The following is a 21,128-nucleotide window of genomic DNA, read 5'->3' on the forward strand; positions in this document are numbered from 1 at the left end:
CAGACCGACAGATATATTTATAGATAGATAGGCAGACCAACAGACAGATAGAAAATTTATTGATAAATAGGTAGACCAACAGAAAGACAGACTGATTGACAGGTAGATAGACAGACATGTGGACAGACAGATTAACACCGAAAGACAGGCAGACATATAGACATAATAGAAATGTGTCCATCTGTCTGTCCACATTCCTGTTTGTTTGTCTGTCTCTCTGTATGCTTTATTCCCTATTTGCCTTCTTTGTGTGGAGATGAATGGCTGGGATGTTTAGGTTTGGAACGAGGAGGGGTGAGGAGAGATGACAAATTTCATTTTTGGGTGAACCATTCAGTCATTTTCCTTGTTGGCTGTACTTTATAGTGTAGGTGATTTTTGTGGCCCTTTGGGTCCTCACATCCCCTTTCACCTAATGGCACCTGATGAACGCACAGTCACCCTTTCCCAAAGCGATAGACTTATTATCACATTCATCTCTCTTTTAGATTCCACTTTCTGTCCACACATTTCCCTTTCTTGCTGGCAAGATCAGACCCACAGCTCCGGCCGCGGCCTGAGAAATCGAGTGACTGACACTTCTCCACAGGAGCCAGGAAATAATGAAAAATCCACACCAATCCCGAAGCCAGTCTGCCGGAACGCAGCAGATCTAGAGCCTGAGAAAAAAGATCCAGCCAGCCGTCTCGAGGGAGCCGCTGTGCGTTTCTGTCTGATCTGTGGTCAGTAATGTGGCGGGTCTTGTAATGTTTTGATGCTTTAGATAAATACAGCTGGTCTAAGAACAGCATGTAAAATCTAAGCAAGGGGTGTTGAATGAGCTGCTTGACTGTGGAGACGATTCCTCCGCTGTGTCTGACAGGAAGAAATGGGAGCGATGTGTAATTAGGGCCGCTATATTGTGCGTAGCATTGGCAACACTGGTGGTGACTCATGTGACAGGTTGGGAACACAGTCAGATAACCGAACGGAATAACACGTCAACATGCAATTTCTTCGTACCATAAATATCCGCCGTAATTTGATGGATGACGGAAATTCAGACAACAAATTTCTTTAAATATGTATTTCTCACTCGTTGCTGCTGAGTATGAGATGGCCGCCCACCGAATCCAACTGAGTGGGCAGTACGGTTAGGAAGCAGGAGTCTAGTTTTGAGTTGTGTTTTTTCAGACTACATTTTGATCATATTTTGTCAAAAAGTCTCATGCACAGGTTTTGTTGTTGTGTTGCTTAGACGTTGCCTGTGGGGTGTCGTTGGCCTCTGCGAAATATGTGTGGGTCAGCATATACTTGTTTTGCTATGCTTAAGGTGCAGTTTTCTTAAATTCTCCTTCAAAATGTAGTCGAATCCTTTTAAACCAACTTCTGAGTTTATAAATGGGTCAGTTTATTCAAGTTCATTCAAATGTAAGAAGCCAAAGAGACACTACATGCCCAACAACTGAGACACCTTAACACTACATCCATACAGTATGTGCAAAAATTATCGATAACTTATATTAACAGCCAATTTTTACGTTTTATGTTATTTCACAGCTCAACACAATACTTAAAACACGTTTGTGAAATACATTCAGCGATGTCAGTTTTGTCTTTCACATCAACTATAATACAGATAGCAAGCAGCTATATGAAAAGGATTTTGCTGATTGATTGACCCCATATTCCTTTTATGGGCCTTTACCCCCAGAAAAGCACACCTGCTCCGTCGAGTAGAAGTCACCGTTATCACTGCACAGCACCCGACAACTTTGTTTTATCAAGATGCTTTGACAAAAGAAGTGTGTAAGGGGACGAAAACCTTATTTAGCTTTCCCTGTCTTAAGACAACAGAGGATCCAGTTTGTTTTTCCTGGACACCAACGTAATTGTGAATGGGTTTATGTTGGTACCCTGGCTGCATTCCGGAGAGGATTGATTTACAAACCAGGCTAATTTTTACGCCAGATTTGCCACTTGTTTACAACTGATGGAGTGGTCCCAACTTTAAAAGACACTGTTTAGGAGACACAACCACAGGTGTAAGTAAATTAAAATCTTGCGTGTTTTGTTTGCACTTGGTGCATATGTGCATGTAAACAACACGAACAACAACCAACATTTTCTGCCTCAGTTGGCATTGTACTGCACTTACGACATTTACACATTTTCAAACCATTGCGATATGCACATCTGTGATATTTTTAAATATATCTCACAGCCCTACTGCTTAGAGTTTATCCATCAAACTCTTTAAACAAGTGCCAACTCCCCACCTATACACATTCCGTGTGGTTTCGCCTCATGTATTGATTTTTTTGTCAAGGTCCATGAACACCACATGCACAACAGAACCCCTATTAATTAAGCATCGGTTTACCGTGAAAGTCAATTACACAGATATCTGAGTCCGAAACCTATGAACGTTACAGCAAGGCCAGAACCTAGCCAAGCGCTTTCTTTTGTTTACTTGCTGTTTCGTATTGTCTCTCAAACTTGGTGCCCAAAAGCCATTAATTCCTATTGTTTCATAATAGCGATCAATTTGTTTTGCGCCAAAGCTCACTTTTATTGTAGTCTTGCCTCGTATGTTATCTCCAACGCATTCAATTAGCCTCCATTCAGTGGACGTGTGAAAATTAGAGGTCCGTAATCCATTTAGTGAGATTAATCATTGTCCTCGCCAGTACATATTCTGACCTTGTTGAACATGGCGTTTAATGTAAAGGCATTAGTGCTGTTATGACAGGACCGAGTTTTCAGCTGCAGAGATTTGAAACGGAAGTCTTTTCTGAGACAGTCTGCGGTAAAAGCTGAGATATTAGCATTGCTTACAGCACGCATGCCCTTCCTTTTGCTAAAGTACCCCCCCTCCCTGTGCCTGTCTCTCCGTTTCTCCTTGTCCTCCCAATTTCTCCGAGCTGTCGGCGTGTGTGTTTGTGAAGGTGTGTGATTAATGTTTGCCGTGTGTGTAAGCAATCACTTCTCAGCTGTGTTGGCTTCTCTGTCCAAGAGTGACAGCAGTGGTCCAATAGACGTTACCACAGTTATGCGTCCCAGTCTATAAAGATGATTTTGAAGGGGGCAGGCATCAGCAGGAGCGCCATGAAAGAACTCTGCAGTAGGTTAGTGAAGTGAACAGTCTAAAGAGTCTGGATATTTCTTATTGTACCCTCTCTCATCTTTCTCTTTCACTGCATCTTTCTCCCCAATAATTTTATAATGAGCCACATGTGACTGGAACACAAACCTTGTAAATTCTTGCTATGATTTAATTGCTCACAGATATGACACTTGCAACACGTCAACGGTCCACAATGTGTTATGGTCAATTGAGCAAAACACCTAGCTATTACGGTAACGTCATAGTTCAAATCTATTTTTGCTGTTGGCTTTTCAAAGCTTAGTCAATTATTATGATGTGTCATGGTTCTTAAGCTAATTTTGAAGCAATCGGAAAGGGTAAAATTTTGTAAGCCCTTGTTTGAGGCACTTTTTTAGTCATGAATCAGACGAAAATTACCGCGACCCTTTTTGTCTTCTATGTCAAATACATTACATGTTGATTTTTTTTACAATTGTTATTGTTTACGGCATTCACCTCACGCTTTCAGACTATTAAGCAATCTTACGAAATAACCTTCCCGTGATGATAAACAAAACAGAATAAACCAGTTTGAGGTGGTTTACCAGCCGGTTAAAATCACCTTTGGTCAGCCAGCCTGGGAGACCATTGTAATCCAATTTAAGACCAGCGAACCACCTTAGACAGGTTTAAGATGTTGTTTTCAACAGCTCAGTTTCTCTCTCTCTTTCGTTTATTCTTTAAACTGCCTTCTCCCATGTCAGATTTCTATCTTTTCTACAGCTCATAATCCAACGCCCGCTCGGCTCAAGAAGAAATATGGTTTGTGCTCCCAACCAAGAACGAAGAGCCTTTCATCAGGAGCAATGGTACGGCCATAAAGGGCTGAATTACAGCACCCGAATCGGTTTTAAGAAAAACATCTACAATCGCACGGATCATATAAAAGTACTCGCCTCATGTCTGGCACATAAAACAGTCATAGACCGCCAGTCACATGATGTTTGTTATAACGAGGGGGGTCAAGTTCAATGGTAAAGCTGATCTCAAATCAGTACAAATAGGGTCTCTGAAACACATCGAGCATATTCCACCAAAGGTCAAACCTCATTGTGATGCTCTTTGTCCAGTATCCTCAGGGGACTTAATGTTAGAACGGAGTTAATTGTCCACTTGATGTAAGTCATGTGGTACGATTGATCCACTCTGAAGGGTCCTAATGCAATGACATTCACCCAGGGAGAAGGGACACAGAAGGAACGAAAGACTCTCACTTAGTGAGTCATCAGCAATGAGGGAAAACAACAGGCTTTTTTTACCGCAAAGTCAATGGTGAAACCAGAAAGGCCATCTGTTGCTTTCCTATGTGAGAGAAAACAAAGTGTGTTTGGTAATCCACGGCACGTTCCGCAGATTGAGGTTTTGTGTTAAGATTAAAAACTCTGTAATTGAGCACAAGAACTTCTCTCAAAGCGCAGTGTCAAAGGAACACAACGTGTTTTTGTTTTTATTCCTCTAGATTGGGATGTACGGGTGATGGAAAAGCATTTGGTTGTTTAGTCAGATACTAATGATTCATCTTGGATGTAACATGTGAAGAGTATCTCTTTAATCGATTTGCTTGAATGCATTTGGAGCTGCTTCTATCCAAAGCGACTTGCAGTGCTTTCAGGCTATACAGGTTTTCTTGGGGATCGAACCCAGGACCTTTGAGCTGCAAATGCAATTCTTTACCTACTGAGCTACAATAACAGTTTATTCATCAAACAAAGGGGTAGTTTTCTCCATGCAGGCAAATATTAAAGCACTGCTGAAATATCTTGATTTTCTTACTTACGGTAGATATTTTAACCAGGTTTCTCCCCCTAGAAAATCCTCTCACCTTCAAGTAAGATTTATAGTCACTGCAAGGGGTTTCTCATTTATGAGTTAAGATTAGGATTTAGACAGGTCTGAAAACAGCCCCTGCATCACATAAAAATCAAATTCTCTCTAGCGGTGGCTTAAAAAAAACACTTTTTCCCATAGGCAGCCACTAAGCTGTCTGGCTATGCAACAGTCTCTTAAGGAGTTATTAGAGATGCAGTGCTGGTAGTCTAATAGATATGGATCAGATCTACTAACAGAAGGGTTGCAAGTTCAGTCCCAAGAAGACATACCTGAGAAATCCATCTCTAATACAATTTTTGCCTTGAAGCATAGCACTTAACCTCAGGTTTTACCATTGGGGCTGTCCCTGAGTTTGGTGTACAGCAAATTACTTAAGTTGAACAGCATTGTGTCCCACCTTGGTGCTATTGATTGAGTCCCAGAGCCCTAAGCTATCTCTCCACATAAGGTTTTAGTATTGTAAAATCTGGCCTTTGATTCTCTAATTCACCAAGTCACATTTGGGTTTTACATAGCTTTAACTCAAACACTCTAGTATCAGAAAGCTGTAAGTAATGGTACATATTTCCCATTCCTGCAGCTGGTGCCCTTCTGCAATCTATGTGATGTGCCGTGGTACCTTACAAATAGATTGTGGCTGTTCCATGCTTCATTCTGCTGCCTGTGTTGCAGTACCCAGCAGAGCTGCTAAGGGGCAGCATAGTACTGTAAATAACAGTGTGGTGCTCATGAGGAAGAAATTGTTTCTGCATGCTGGCATGTACAAACCAGAGAATGCCTGCGTCTGAAACAGCATACTTTTCTGCTATATACTGTATGTGGGCGAGAAACAGTATGTGACAAAAAAGTATGTCAGAATCCATGGCACTCATGAAAAGAACTAATAAGTCTGGCTAGATTATGAAGTGTACATTCAATAAACACTTGCAATGGGAAAGAATTTGTGAACGGAGATGACACAACACAACTGACACTGGAACATCTCATGACAATGACAACATGGCAAATGTAGTATCCTGATTTAATTTATACTACACACAGTTAAGTGTTAAGTACTGATTTAAAGAAGCTTAGACAGTTTTAGCCTTGTTTGTGATCTTATTTCAGTATTTCTGATTGTAAAGCTGTACCAAATTGTAAATGCTACTGAGAGTCATTTATGCATACTACTCAGAAAACATTCCCCCATTAAACGATAAGATTACGAAGATCTTGAGGGAGATCTTTGCTTTTACCCATCATGAAGTCTTTCCTGTGTGGCTCCTGGGTAATGTGAAGCCTTTATAGGCCATCAATTAGGACTAAATCAGCTGTTATCAATTTATTACTGATAGGGGGCAGGGTTTCTTTCTCAATACTGACAGATTTCAGGTGATCTCCTGGCTTTCTATGCCATATTGCACCTTGTTTTCTTCATGTGTTCAATACTTATCCCCTCTGTCATTTCACTTTATTTATTATGACTCAACTTGTATACTTAAATGTTCTGATTTCTTTGTATGAATTCAATATTTGGCTTGAGGGCTACATCTGGTGGAAATTTTGTGTCAATAGCCCACATAGAAATCCCCTTACTGATAAAAATGCTGATGTGTCAAATACTTATTTTCACTCCTGTACAAAATGTATACCTTGTAATGCATTATAAGCCACTTTGGATAAAACATCCATATAAACATATAAACTGTAATTGTCTTTGGCTTTATTATAGAAACCAAGCACAAAAAAATTATGAGTTGATTTAACCTTCTGAGACCCAAGCTCTAGCTTTATTTTGGCTTGCATTTTAGATTTTTTTCCAGCTATTTGGTGTGAGGAAGAACCAATAAATATAATAACCAAATATATATATTTTTAAACATGAATCAGTGTAATTGTTCACGTTTGTGTACAACAGGTTATGGACACTCCAGGTCTTAGGAGGTTAAATATTTTGACATCTGAATGCTGTTTCTAGGCCTGTTTAAAAGTCTGCAATGTAAAGACGTGCCCCTACTCAGCCCGACCTAAACGGCAAAAGTGTCCCACTTCTGTCACTTAGTCATCTTTAACCTTTGACCTCTATATCCCAGAATCACCACTGGGGTGAGTTTCTTTTTATCAGTTTTTATTTTGCCGTACAGCTTCCAAGCGACAGTGTTAAGCATTTGTTAAACAAATGCAAGATGACACTCGAGGTAAAAAAGCGCCTCGTCTCCGTAGCGAAACTTAATCGCCTGTTACTCAACAGCTCAGTCATCTGTGTTGCTCTCAGAGAAGGCACGGCAATTAATCACCACTAGCGACTCAAATGATGTCTTTTTGGACAGGCTTAATATCCACTCCATTTCCTTTGGCATTCATCGCAAGCCTAACTTTCTTATATGTATATATATCGAGACTTTAATAGCTAAGAGCAGCTCCGGCCCGCATAGTGTTTCAACGTTTGGAACAAAAGCACTTGGACGGCGAACGATCAGGCCTGCCAATTATCGAGCGCTTCGCGAGAATGGATGAGTTAAACTCCCCCAGGAAGAGATGAAATTCCACCTTGCTAGGTACTGTTGCTAGCTTTTATGGCCCCAACCCAAAAGTTTTTGCTTGGAATTGTGTTGACCTGTCGCATGTTTGACATGTGGCCCTCCGTTTCTGTGATTTCAGGCGCTATTCGTGTCTAGCCAATGTCAAATGTCAAACAATCTAATGCTAACCTTTGATTAACCTCGACAAGCAGGATCCTCAAATGACCTCATCCTCGAGTCTAATTTTACTGACACCAGGAAACCATTAGCTGATGAAATATGCGGCAATCCTATGAAAATGAATGATGAAGTAATTCCGAGAACATGCGTGGCTACGATCTTTCCTCCATCTGCCAGATTAGTCCAGCTGTCTTCGCATTGTTATTGTAGAATTAATACAAAAGTCTTTGGTGTACTTTAACATAAATGAGAAAACTTTAGACCATGTTTTCTTGGTTGCTTTATTCCTAGAAAGCCTTCCTCCACATTGAATATTGTGTTAAAGCACTTCATGTATTGAATTTTATTAAAGCCGATGTATAGACTGTACAGTAAATGCACTGAATTCTTTGAAAACTTGCAAGTGAATTGTTTGTGTGCATCTATAGCCTTTCATCTTTCAGTAAATGTTCATATAGTATTAGAGATGTGTTCTAGCTGAATTCCCCATGAATCCGGAGGTTGTCGTCTTTTTGGAATGAGTAAACAATTTAGCAACCGGGGAGCTGAACTATTGCTTGCCCTCTGGCCATTTCACAACAAAGCTGTTAGCACAAACCGCCAAACAAAATATGACTGACGTTGACCCCCTGACCGGCAATAAGTCGAACAATTTCCCTTACACTGCAAGATCATGATTCAACGGGAGCCACAAAGTGGACAATTACATTAGAGGCTTGTTTGAAGAGCGTGCCAACTAGCATGCTAACAGTGTTAAAAGTTTTGTTTTGACTGATGCTAAAGTCCTTGTTTGCAGTGTCTGAGAGTTGCTAACTCTTACTAAGTTGTAATGCTACTTTATGGTCCGATTCATGATTGTACATTTCCTTTGGTGTGTAAGTGTGTATTAGTACATGTTAACGATATTCAAAAGGATACAAACCCCAATGTAAACAATGATGCGAGTTATCGTCTCAGACGTAAATCTCCTTTCTTGGACTACAAAAAAAGACACGGATTGTAGGCAACAGTTTACTTCCTGGGATTGGTGATGTAGACAAGACTGACATTATCCTAATTCCTCCGCTTGGACTCTCAGCATGTAAGTTAACTCCGGTTAGCATTGCGAGCGAATCTTTCAAACAAGGTAAGGAGCGTCACATTTCCGGCTGACGTCAGAGGTATTAAGGTAAACCATAACATACAGATTAGCTGGCCAATCAGGGACACGGAGCTTTTCAAATCCTTGAGTTTCAGGAAGAGTGAAATCTGAAGCTACAAAAATGTACGGTATGTGGAAAATAATGTGTTTTTTAACCATTAACCACTCAAACACATTGTATTATACCAAATACACAAAATAATGTTGTTTTTAGCAATGAAATAGGTGCACTTTAATTAAAATTTCCTCCTCTTAGCTGCTAAAAAAACGAGAAAAAAACAAGTTACTTTGTAGAGTAAGTTGAAGTGTAGCGCAATGAATCGCTACATTGTCTTTTGTCAGTGCATTGTTCGTTGGGCTTAACCCTCTGGGGTCCGACCATTTTGGGACACTGTCAGAGGTTCTGACATGCTCTTACATTTGGTCTTTTTTCAGTTGCTTTAAAACATAATAATGGCAAGTGTCTCATACCACTGTGTTCAGCACAAACTGGGCTAAAATATTATATGAGCTACATGTATGTACATGTTTGTATTTTTGAGAGAAAAAGGTTTATGCATGGTTTTTAAAAAAGCTAAAATTTTAAGTCACTGATATAAGTCCACAAAACCCATACTAAACATGTTTTAACAAGACTTTCCTAAACAGAATCTAGTAGTCTAGAGTTTTTTCTTTAAAATGATGTGAAAATCATCCTGCCCACTCATTCACATAAACCAGTATATTTATTTAGAAATTGTAAGACACTTTTTGTTTAGAGGGGCCGTATGCGAGAAGGATTGATTGACAGCTAGCAAACAAAGGCTCGCATAATGAGCTGCATAATGATCTGCATAATGAGGGAGGAGGGAACTACAGTAAAGAATGTGAGGACAAATGAACATGTTTGTTTGAGGTTTATTAAGAAGTTAACAATATAATCAAAATAGAAATGAAGGTCAGTAGGACCCTATTCAAAAACTTAACTTTTATAAGAAACTGATAAACAACAGAGCTGTAAACTTCATGTGGCTCATGTTACCATACAACTTTATGTCCAAAGAGTGTGAATATGTTTTTCCACTTCATAGTTTACTGATGAGAGGGATGCAGACCTGTAAGAGAGTTATGAACAGCTGTTAGCATAAATTGTCCACAGAAATACCCTTACATACATAACTGATGGGTAAATGATAGCACTTGTAACGGTGGTCGCCTAAACTCAATATACTCAATATACTATATAAAAAAAACTTGGCCTAGGCGGGTTTCGAACCCGAGTCTACCACGTGGCGGCCTAACGCACTACCACTGCGCCACCATTTGGTCACGTGATTGATGTCTCTCACACACCTAGGTAGACTTGCCAAGGTAAATTTATCATAAAAAAAAAGGCGAGTCTCCGTGTAAACAACGCGGAGCTCATAATAAAACGGTGTCGCGTGTAAAACGCAATGTATGGAACGCGTTGCATGTAAACAATATCATATTACAGCAGACCCCCCCCCCCCCAGTGCAGCATTACTCAAGTTGCCATGAAGGATACGAAAGTGTCTATTGTAACTACAGCATGTAACAATGAAATCCGCCATTACGTGACCACGCGTCCTCGTTTGTAAATAAGCATGTAAACATGGAATCTTACAGCACACACTTAAAAGACACAGCAGTGCAGCATTACTCAAAGTTGCCATGAAGGATACGAAAGTGAATAACTGTGTCTAACACTGTACAGCAAACAATGAAATCCGCCATTAACTTACGTGATCACGCGTAAGTTACTCGTTTGTAAACAATGCGAACGTTTTTCAATCCGAGGCGTGCAGTCTGTTGAGGTTGCCTATGTAGGCTGAACTGCACAAGCCATAACATATTACATGATAGCAAATATAAATGAAGACAAATGACTTACAGTTTCTTCAGGAATATATCCTTCTCCATTGCGTCTTCCATTGTTCTTCTTAGGTAACGTTAAAGATAAACGCTTCTCTTCCTCAATGTCCAGACATAAATGAAGATATTCATCACGTGTGTGTATAAAGTTTATAATCCAAACATGCGCTAAAGTCTTTAAATCTTATCAAACATTACGCTTTGCTGGTTTGAACAGCTCGTCTCTTCATTACCATGTCAACAGCGTGTGGGCGTGACCGCATTATAGATAATGAGCTCAGCCAGGAAAAACGGTACTCTCTTTACTTCAATGCAGATTATATAAACAGGAAATATTTGTTTTTGATAATAATTAGCTTGTTTAAAAGTAGACATTTCAGGCTTTCTTTGGATATGTGTATTATGTTTGTGTGACGAGTATTCGCGGAGTTTCAACTAATTTTTGTAACGTGATTTGAGAGACAGCTGGCGGAGACAGAAATGTCTGAATGAGCACCCTGTTTATTTTCTTTATTTGACAAAAACACAAAGATCTGTTGTTATTGTGAATGTACACTAATTTAAGAGGACCCTTCAGAGTTTCAAATGATGTCAAACACGTAAGTGTTTGATTATTAATGATGGAGTATTTTAAGTTGATTCTGCTATGATAAGGAGAAAACACGTCAAAACGCGTCCCCGCGTTTTTGGACCCCTGGGGGTTAAAAGCCGAGCTAACATCATTTTCTCTCTCTCACTCATGTAAGCATTGGGAAGTCTGATTCATGTCATTGAATTGGTTCGTTTACTTGGCTCATTTACATGAAGCAAAATGATTTACAGATTCATTTGAAACACCTGCTTGGCATTTATGTCTTTTTCTATTATCCCAAATGGTATTATACCTATTACTGTAATATTTGGTTAAACGGGGCTTTTCGTCGTTACGTTTTTGACTTAATCATGTAAATTATGTAATTTTCTAAATGATGCCACTTTGTGTTATTGATGGTGTGCCATTTAATATTGATCTGTTTAGTGTTGCCGCCATAATTGAGAATCTTTTGTAACAAATAAATACTGATCTGTCTCAAAAAAAGTTTTAATGTAGTAGCGTAGCAACTTCAATTTGCTAACAAGGGCGCATATTTACTTAAGCCGAAACAATGTCGCCTCAATTACTTGTGACTGTCCCGTTGGAGATGGAAGGCAGAATCGGACAAGTGTCAAGTGCTTGTGCTATCCGTGGGGAATGCAGAATCGCATCACCGTCTTCACCAGTGGCAAACAGCTAAGAAGAACCATTAGCACCAATGGCCCTATTAGTTAAAATAAAATTGGGCTGCTACTAAAGAGCCCTCTATCCCCCACCTAATTTATCTAACTCCCTGAGTTATGCCCAAACTTAAGTACTCTCCCTAGTGTTTGTGGATTTAGGCATTGTAAATCCCATTCAATCCAATTCTGAGTTGAAATCACACAGTTTGGTGACTTACACAGTTGGCTGAGCAACTATGACATTGAGATATGGCCGTAAAGGAATTTTATTGATCCACAAGCAGCACAGGGTGAATAGTTTTCTCAGTGCATTTGTAGGGATGTGTGTCTTCTAACTTTTTTAATGTGAACATGAGAGCGATATATACGCCATTTTAGCCAGCAACTTTAGGTAGGTTACTTCCTACTTACTAATCTAAGGTTACTTAGATTGGAGCATCAAAAGTTTGATTTCATTTATTGATTTTTACACTCCAATCCTAGCAATGACATTACTCAGTCAATATTAAAGATATCAATGTTATATCTTTACATTATGTAGGATGATTTTATGTAGAAAACGGTAAATTATTAAATAAACACTTAAGCTGGGTTTTCACAAACTGGATCACAATTTTTAAGCCGTTATAAGATTGCAATAAGATTTTTTTTTACTAAAGGGGATAGTTTACCTAAAATTAAAAATTCTGTTGTCATTTACTTAAGCTTATGTAGTACGATAGGATGAAACATTTTTAACCGTTTTGTTTGTTTGTTTGAAAGCAGAGAATCTGTTCTTTCATTTGATATATTTGTATGTTTATATATTTATAAAAGAACATTTTCCTGGAAGGCATTTTGTGAAACATTTGTGAAAATCACAAAAAATGCTGGTGGGCAACTTAAAAAAAAGGCTGGTGGGAATGAGTTTAATAAATGTCATAAGCTTGATTTTATGTGTTTTCTTAGTTATTGTAAACATTCCAATTAGCACAGCTAGAGATTTTTAAAGAGTTAATAAACGTTCATGTTATATATTTTGGTTGCATTTATAAGTTATTATTGTAACTGCTTAACAAGGCACATAATATAAAAATATCAATAAATTATTTGAATAGAATCAAATAGTTATTGCATTGAACATGTTTTGGCTAATATTGTACCGCTGGCTGAGAAAATCGGCATTGTATCGCATCGTAATAAACTAAAGCAATAAGCCCCAAGAAGCATTGGGTTACCAGTGCATTTTATAACAGCTAGGGGGCGTTGCTAGACACAACGTGAAGCGGAGTGCCTAAAACCCTCTTAGCTGTTATAAAATGCACTCTAACACCACTGCTTCTCGTGGGCTTATTGCTTTTATAAAACAGTTACTTCATATGCATCGCAGGATTTCATAAAATAAAACACAAATAAGTTTTAATTAATTATATTAGTAAAAATACTCTTCCGCCAAACAAAGTAGTTCCTCAGAATCAAGTTTAATGCCATCTTCTTTATATAAACATAAAATATATCAAATGAATGCGGAGACCAGCTTAAACCTGTTTCTTCCTACCTTTATTTTTTCTCTCATCACCTCTCAAATTTTCAGCTAAACACTGAGATAATTCATTTTTTGTGAAGAATTTTTGTAAGAGATCAGATTCAGAGCCTGATCAAAACTCACACAGTGTTTTTAGTGTTAAGTAAATGTGTCAGTGTTTAAGTTGGGTAAGATCGCCACCTAGTGGATAAAAGCGGAAATATGGATTTGAGGTAGAAACTCCTCAGGGAACGTTTTCTCTTTATTGACGAATATTTATTGACATTTATCTGGATATCGCCATTAACTGTGCAATTGTAGAAAAATTTAAAATATGATTAAAGACTGTAGTGTTTATTTTCATAAATAAGTATGTACCAACACTGGCACAGTGATACTTATGTAATGCGTATTTTATCACGGCTTAGAACGCGTTTCAACCAATCAGAATGAAGGACGAGTCGTTTTATAATGTCTGATTTACACCCCTATAGTGCTCTGAATGTTTTTTGTTTTGTTTTCGTGCCTAAAATATGTTGGACAGACTATCCGTGGCTGCGTAGATATTTTCACAACATTCTAACCTCAACATTATTCAGGCGTAGTTATAGATCATCGTATGTTGACATTGCTTAATTACAACCAAAATACTACGTTATAAGAAACGTTTTGTGCTCCCAGGCAACAGTGTTAGAAGTTTAGCCCTGACGAACCTTACGAACACAAAGTGTTTAGTTTTCAATATTTTGAATAAATGTTCTTGGTATACAGGCGGTAGGGTAAATTTACTCTAGGGCTCCTGAGATAATTGTGTTTGCCGCTGAGATCCGCGTGCCGGTGCGTGGGAATCGCAAGTGGAAAACTTGGTTGTATCTAACACGGCGACGTTGCGTTGACAGTCTCTTTCCATTTCCCTACAGACAGTTTCCTCGAGAGCAGATCATAACCTGCTCTCATCCCTCTCCTGCGAAACATGAACGTATGCAAATACACTTATAATTGAGTCTGCTGGGGAACCTGGCACTTGAGCGACAGTGGGGCCACATCTCAGCTGTAGATTTCAAACGGGCCGTTTTTCGTCGCTGTAAACGAGATGCGAGACATTTGATTGTTGCAAACAGACAATATTGTCTTGCTCTTATTATGGAGCCACAACACATTTGATTGTAAACAAAACTGTTTTGTGTTGTTTCCCACAATCTAAAAAATACACTGCAATCCCTTATCAGGATTATAGTTCTTTTCTTAGAATTTTTGTCGATGTGATTCGATGTGAATGCTGTGCTGCTTGAATCACCATGTAAATTCTGTACAGATCAGCTTTGCCAATGAGACTGATGTAAATTCGCATCGGCTCATTTTTATGTCTGTTTGACATTTATCCGAGCAAAGCTACTGCTTAGCTGTTTGCATGTTCACAATGTAAGATATATATTTTTTCTTCAATGCAGTATGTTAGTGTGATCCATTGCTGCGTATTTATTCACATAAATGTGCCTGTAGTTATGTCACATTCATGGGTTTGATTGACAGCACACACTGATAAACTGTTACTGTAATCATCAATGTAAGATTAAAGCATCTGCCACATGCATAGATGTTACAATCCCAAGCTTTATGGACAATAAAAGCCCCATAATTGGGGTCAGAGATTATTTTTATTGTTATTAAAGAGTCCACTATCAGTCAGGAAAACAGGAAATTGTTTTATTATAGGGGAATTCAATAAAATGATGTGAACAAAACATTGCGAATGAGTAAATAAGTCCAACAGCTGACCCATACGACCCCTCACACTTCATCAAGGCATGCGGAAATGTTTATTTTTATATGCCTAAATAAATTGTCTCAATTTGACAGTCACTGCTTGCTAATACCTAATTATGTATAACAATGTAAGGTGCACAATGATTCATTTTTAACAAATGATGTGCGTCATGGCTAGTTTGGCCTAATGTTCATTTTTCTGCTTTGAAAATATAGATTATGGCAGACTTTTATTAAAACAACTGTTGCATTATGGGAGAAAATCCAAAATGTAAGACACAACACATCCCTACTGAAAAATCTTGCGAAGACCAGCATAGTTGGTGGTTTAAGGGGGCAGTAGCTGGTTTAAGCTGGTCCTCCCAGCCTGGCAAAGTGACCAAAACACAGCTAGACCAGCTTAATAAGTGACCAAAACACAGCTAGACCAGCTTTCTACACCAGCAATACCTGCTTGGGAGACCAAATAAAAAACCAGCTTATGCTGGATTTTTCAGTAGGGACCATACACATCTGTTGATATTTGTTGGTTTCCTGACTCCGAGAAAGCGTGAAATGCTAATTACATTTCGACACAAACTCAGTTTGTGGAGATAAATAAGAGCCTGTTTACATGTCGGCAGCAGTTTCGATAAACACAACCGCCGAGCCTATCTTTGATATGATGTAATCAATCTTCGTCCTCGCTTATATATCTGACTGTTCTGTTTAGATCAGCATTTGGTCTTTTAAAAGTTGTTCATTCTAGCCGAAACCCGATCTCCAGCGGCCCCCTGAGATCCTTCGTCCTCCCCAGTGGTATATAAATCCAATTTCTCCATCATTTCTCCACTTGTAAGTGACAGGTCCAATGCTGACTTGGTACTTTTTGGTAGTGGCGTTTATTACATCAGGTTGGTCTGGGTCCTGATCCTAATTTGCAGCTTTAAGTTCTTCATTAGCATCATAATTAGGCTGCTAGGAGACACAAGAGACAAAATTTATACCTGTCAGTCTTACCGCGCCGTATGTGATGCAGTGGGCATTCATGGGGGCATGTGTTTGGGGGGTCTGGGCTTCTTGGTTTTTCTAATGAAGTGAAATTTCTGCTGAACGCAGGCCTCCATTAATGGAATTTGATCCTAATTATAAGATTGCATTACAAACAAACATAAGGGCCTTTATTCGTAGCCGGCTTCCTGCCATTAGGTTTCTGTTTATTTGTTTGAGGCGGCCGCTCTGTTTTTTTTCTGTTTGCTCATTACGTGCTACTGTATGTATATATAGGACAGATGTATTGTGTTTGGGAACACCACACCGGTAGCAATGGCCCATGACGTTGCCAGTAATTGTAATAGAAGTGTTGATAATACTCATAAATATGACCCTTGACAAATACATTTGCACAATTAAAATCGTTCCATATAAAGATATCCATCTGCCCTTGCTTATTACCTTACCAGCCAAGTCACAAACAAACTTGATATGGCCTTTGCTCAGCCAAATGAGAAATTCATTTTGTGGCTGCATTTATTTATTCACGTTACAGGATGTAGTTCATTGGTAAGGCAAGTGAAAGATGTACATTAGGTAAAAGTGCGACCGTGTCTATCGAACCCCAAACTTAGTTTTTTTTACATTAGGTTGGCTTCTCATCTCCGACCAGCCAATGAGGATTATGATTGGATTTGTCGATAAACTATTTTCGTAGCTTTTTCACAGTGTTGCACCTTAAAGTCTGTTGTGAGCAATGTTGTTGTCTTATCTGGCTTCTTTTATGTGTGACCGGCCGTTTGCGTAAACAGGAATATTGTCCGAGCGCTCTATATTAATTGATCCCCAACCAAAAAACCATTGCGGCAGGTAGAGGATTGGCTGTGTCGCTTTCTTGTCACCAAATTCGCTCTAGCAAGGGCCCTGGTGTACACTAAAAAAGACATCTTATTATGCGTAGGAATATTGAAAGTATCCTCAAACTCAAAAATTAGCTTTTTTATGAGAATTGGATATGACAGGAGGAGGAAATGTACCTCATAATTCAAAATCAAATTTAAACCCCAAACTGAAAGCATAAATATTGTTCATACAATAAATCTCTCCTATAGAGGGTTTAGGATTAAACCCAGATACAGTAAAATGTTTTTTTTTTCTTTCGCTGTCTGCTCCGGTAAGATAAGTTGTTAGCCGGCCCATGTATTGGACCACCATTTTGCACCTGTTACTTTGATGACCATAGCAATAAGGTTGTCAAAACACCCTTTGAGCTATTTCACATCCAGAGTGCTTTCTCTGCCTTACGGACAAACAGATCCAAACAGCGCCAGACAATGCCAGAGCGTAGGGGTCTGAATGCTGACAAGGGGTCGATGGACGGCTTTAAGTGGCAATTTCCATATTTTTCTGCATGGTTTCCCCTCTGGGCTGGGCTAGCGTGGTGTTTCTGTCAGTGCCAATGATGGAATCTGCCAAAGGCCTCTTGCTAACGCACCGGAGAGGTAATTTGGGGACATCTGCTACGGGTGAGAGAGGGAGGCTTGGCTACATCAATGTGGCTTTTGTGCAAAGAGCATCTCTGTCCTGGTGCTGAGGTAAATAATTACCCTAACAGTGCTTTACAAAATGTACTAAATGTTATAATATCACGTGGCTTGCCAGCAAACGGTGCGTGTATGGGGCTAAATTTAGAGTTTTTAAAATTAAGTACGTTTCCATAGAAATAATGATTGCGCTTATTTCTTCGCAGGAACCCATCTGGAAATTTGTACTCCCACACGTATAAAAATATACGCTAGTGGAATGTTTGACGGCATGCATCATTGACAGTGACAAAATATAAAAATTGTTTGGGAGAGCGTGTTAAATATTCATAAGGCGGGTTTCTCAAGGTGGGCAAAGACAGGGGAATCCATCATTGCCTTTGAAAATGCACTGATGCTATTAGGAGATAAATATTTATTACCGTTTCATGCATGCAGAGGGCCAAAAGACGGCATGATACCGCTTAGAGAGAGAAAGAGAGAGAGCAGCACATTCCTTCCCTGTTCACCGGTTTATTACCGCTGACCACCCTCAGATAACTACTGTATTCTGTGACACGTCCACTTTGGTTAAAGTGGGTGCCAGTTATATCCATATAGTAATACCTTCTTTGTAGCGGATGTACTTGAAGAGTTGATCACGTCCTCTTTTCTATCTCCTCTCTTGAAGTGAAGAGCTGACTCTCCCTCTCTCTTCATCAGAAAAGTCTCATTGTGTTCTCGTCTGCTCTCGGCGGCTCTCTATCTTGACCGCTTTCTTTCCGGGCTTCATTACAAAGGCTGTCCAAGTCTGAAATTGAGGTTACTTTGGACAAGGGCACAATCATTCTTTGGAAGCACGCCGAACTAGCGGCAGGGCCTGATTTTCTACGTTTGCGTGTTTGGCAGGTTTCTGCACTTGATAAAAGACCCCTCGACTACTTCTGAGATGGAATAGGTCTTCTTCCCGGAGTGTTTCTTTGCTCACGCACCCAGAGCCGGAGTCCCGGAGCAAGAAGGGTGCCGGCGACCGCGGAGAGGCTGTCAGCCGCTAAAATGAGAAAGCTCGCACTCCTGGAGAGACCTCTTTAGTGAGTGAAAATGTTTTTTGCTCTGTTTCATCCACGCAGGCCGCAACATCCGTTGCCCGACCTTCACGGTGAAAAGATAATGGACCCGTCTCATCAGCTAGCTTCTGGAAAAGTTGACTGGGGATTTCGCTGAGGGAGCAACACTGCGGGGAACATCCACCACGCCCTACTTGTGTGTTTTAAAACACGTATGAAAGATGACTGATGGTTTTGGCATTTTATGATCTTCGCCCGACTGTCATTGACTGTGGCCAAAACTACAGGTTACCCGACTGTGTCCTTTTAGAGCAGTGGTCGGCAACAGGTGGCCTGCCGGCCAAAATAATCATATCTGACCCGCGCCTGCAGCCAGCTTGTTCTGAAATAGATTTGTTATGACAGCAATATTTACTCACGAAAGATTTGTTCGACTTATCGAATCATTCTCACCTAATCACTTTATCTTTTGTGACTTTGCCTTCAAAATAAAAGTATCTTTGCATCGTTTTATTTTGAGATTAATTGAGAGCTTTAAATTTGAAAAGTTCTGAAAGACATTCAAAAGAGTTTGTGGATCGCTAAACACACCTCTCAAATAGCTGTCATAAAATGTCTGGTGTGAAAAAACTAACAGTCAACCATTGAAATTTTCTCTCACCAGCTATAGCTTAAATGTTACTGCTGCATACAGGTAAGGGTTCATTTCTATGTTATGACCTGACATCGGGGGACACAGTGGCTCAACGGGTAGCACTGTTGCCTCACAGCAAGAAGGTCCCCAGTTCAAGCTCCGGCTAGGTCAGGTGGTCTTTCTTTGTGGAGTTTGCATGTTCTTCCTGTGTCAGCGTGGGTTTACTCAGGGTACTCCGGTTTCCTCCCACAGGCCAAAAACATGCAATTTAGGCAAATTAAAGATGCCAAATTGCCCTTACCCCAACCTATGTCTGTATTAACTTGTCTGAATAAAACTTGTGTATGAATTAACCAGTTCTTGCCATGAATATACCCATAGATGCTGGAATGTTGTAATGGAGAAGTCTTCAACTTTTTCGGGTGCATGTAACAAATTAAGACTGGATTTACTTTTATGATGGTTACATTACAACTATATTAAAATAATCATTTTTGGCATAGACTTTATTGTGGGAATGTTATGCTACTCATTTTAACCAAGTTTTTTATTGGCTTATTAAAGCAACACCAACGAGGGTTTTTTTTTACCTTAAAATAACATTTCCAAAACAGTTTCAGTTGTTCATCCACTCGAAACAGGGTGAACGGCACGTTCACATTCGCTTTGCAGCCCTCTCTTGGCCAAAACCGCACTAAAGAAGTTTCCAACTGTCGGGTTGCGGTCCTGTAGTTCGAGTGAAAACTACAAAATACTTGCTTAACGGCAGACCTACAATCCAATCAGAGCCAGCTTTGCTGCAGTAGGCTAAATTATTTACGACAGTGGTAATGGACAATTCCGCTTCCAACCTGTGGGGGGCGCAAAGAGCAAAAACTCTTTAGTGTTGCTTTAATGCATTTTTGTTTTATGCCCAATTTCATTTTTCAAAAATAAATTATTTTGCATTCAAACAATATTTGAAGGAACCCCAGTAATACCACCACGGACCCCCAAGGGTCCCCGTACCCCGTCTTGAAGACTCATGGTGTACCCGCCATCTAATGGTGGGATTTTTTTGGCCCGATGCCAAACTTACTAGCCGACCCCTGTTTTAGAGGTTTATAAAAGTGAGTAACGTATAGCTACAAATAGAAATGACCATATCTTGTACATCAGCAGGTGTAGGACGCAGGACGAAAATAGATTATGGCAATAAAGAAGAGACAACTGAAAGGGTTAGATGACCTGGTAATGACCTTTTGATTAACCAATGAAAGAGAAATACAAACTTCAGTAGGACATAAAAACGTCTGCTCAAAGAGGAAAGATCAGTAACCTCCACAAATTAGTTTTGTCAGGACACTAGGGATTAATATGTTGTTTATCTTTGTCAAGATCAACTCCAGCTTGTGCTCTCTCTCTCTCTTTCTCTCTCTAAGGAAACATAGTCCATGTAATAATTTGGCTGTGAATTATTCGATCTTGACATTTTAATATTTTCCTTAAAAGAAAGTAAAAAATACAGGCAATTTAACGCCCTAACCACTGTGGAATTCAGTTAATTAGGTGCCCATATACTCTTGAGGCCTTTTCCCCAGAAAGTAATTATGAACGGCTATCGATTTAAGTCATTACCTCAATTCATTCACTAAATTTATCATGTTAAAAGATTTACACAAGATTAGAGATGTAACCTGTTGCTCAGTGGGGTGTAAAAGTTTATTTATTTATTTATTTATTAAAGGAATAGGTCAGGCCTATTCCCATTGGT

The 21,128-nt window shown here is 39.5% G+C and overlaps 1 long non-coding RNA gene across 1 annotated transcript; it reads right to left on the bottom strand.

Annotated features, from left to right (window-relative positions):
* Window positions 1-9,660: 9,660 nt before the first annotated feature.
* On the bottom strand, window positions 9,661-11,354 carry LOC129430194 (uncharacterized). The gene is made up of 2 exons (XR_008639450.2): window positions 10,671-11,354; window positions 9,661-9,873 (listed from the first exon to the last, which is right to left on the bottom strand). It is a non-coding gene; the product is annotated as an uncharacterized lncRNA (long non-coding RNA).
* Window positions 11,355-21,128: the final 9,774 nt, after the last annotated feature.

This window comes from Misgurnus anguillicaudatus, chromosome 6 (genome assembly GCF_027580225.2).
Source record: "Misgurnus anguillicaudatus chromosome 6, ASM2758022v2, whole genome shotgun sequence".
NCBI lineage: Eukaryota > Metazoa > Chordata > Actinopteri > Cypriniformes > Cobitidae > Misgurnus > Misgurnus anguillicaudatus.